The following is a 1,774-nucleotide window of genomic DNA, read 5'->3' on the forward strand; positions in this document are numbered from 1 at the left end:
GTTGTCCCTCCTTTTTATTAGCCCCCTTCATAGCTCAATCTATGAATGTTTTGAACACTTCGATTTTTACAAGGTGGAAAATATCTGTAAGTAATGAATGGCCACTTCAATATTTATTTCCAAAAATAGTGTTAAAATCATGCCTAAATGAATAATCAAAGAATTGCTTAATAGCCTGTTTATTTTTTTTTTAATCAGAGGACATAGGTGGTAGCCAAAAGCTCAACATTAGGGAACTCTCAAAGATCATTTTAAATTCAATTTTTATCCAGCACCTTGAATCACCTCTACCACCTTGTGGTGTTCCAGCCTTTCACCTATTCCAGGTACAGAGGTTTGCGAGATCCCAGGATAGCTCGTGTCAATATTGATCAGTTCTAGTTGTTAGAATGTCCTTATTTACACTAGATTTTTCCTTTCACTGTTAGATATACCTATAGGCTTGATGGAAAAAAAAATGGTGTGTGGGAAAAGGCTGGAGGCGATCTCTATCTGTAGAAGAGGGATTTGGGCAGAATGTGAATACTGCTGAATTTAGGGTTGTGGGGAAAAGTGAGGAGGGCAGCATTCTTATATGTTTTTGTTGGTTTTGGTGAAAGGTTTCATTGCATGTTTAAAATATCATTCACTGTGGGCCTTGAGAGACAGGACAACAAGTTGGCTATCAACCCAGGATACATTACATATGCATTACATATGGTCTCAGCTCTGTCAGGACACCGTATGCCTGAGCACAGAGCCAGAATGAGCCCCTGAGCATAGCTGGATGTGGTCCATCTCCCTTAACTCCCTAAATACAAAATGGCATTCATTGGGCATACCTTTTCACCAAAAACACAAAAACTTACCACTATTCTGGCCATGTTACTTGAAATTATAGTCAAAATTAAGAACAAAAGAAATCATTATGAGGCAGGATAGAAATGTTACCTTGAAGGCCTTTTTTTTTAGTGACTTGTCCAAAGCTACAGAGCAAATATTTCTTACATGAAATATTTCTTACATGAAACACTTATGAAAAGGGTGCCAGAAAAAAATAAACCAGAAACCATTCAGGGCTCACTGTTGGTGTCAGAAACTTTTAATTAATCCTGGACACAACGTGGATACAAGGAAAGGTTGTAATTCTAATCAGTTTTGTTGGTACTCAAGTCAGAATGAATGCAGCTAACTTGCCATAAGACTTCTGCTTTTCTGAACTGACGAGAGACACATTTCCTAACTCTGTATCAGGATTTTCTCATTTATGCCCTGATGTTAAGAAATGTCTTTCTTATATTTGTTAGTTTTTCTTTGAACCCCAAACTGAATTTAACCCAGAACTTCAGTTGTGCATGGTATAAACCTTGCCACTGAACTCTATTCTCAGCCAAGATATATGCTTTTTAAATATTGAAGAGAACAAAAAAAGTCAAATAATATACCTTTTCATAAATGATAGTTGAGAAAATGAGTAGAGACTCTACAGATTCTCCACATTTATAAAGCAGATAATTATCCATTCACCACAGATGGGCCTGCTCTAATCTGATTCTGAGTGGCCAGATTGACCCAGAGTGCAAAGGAAGTTGGCAGACACACAGCTGTGGCTTGGAGGTAGCACAGGTGTCAAGATAAGAAAATAATTGCAATGGTTTAAAGTAATGCATGGTGGCTTATGGAGGCACAGTTCTAAAAGCTTTAAGGTATATAGGTGCACTGTGTTGGGGAAGCACAGAAAGACTGGGACTATGATTCCATATGAAAAGTCTGTTACCATCATTCATTAAATGAT

Source organism: Sorex araneus, chromosome X (assembly GCF_027595985.1).
Source record: "Sorex araneus isolate mSorAra2 chromosome X, mSorAra2.pri, whole genome shotgun sequence".
NCBI lineage: Eukaryota > Metazoa > Chordata > Mammalia > Eulipotyphla > Soricidae > Sorex > Sorex araneus.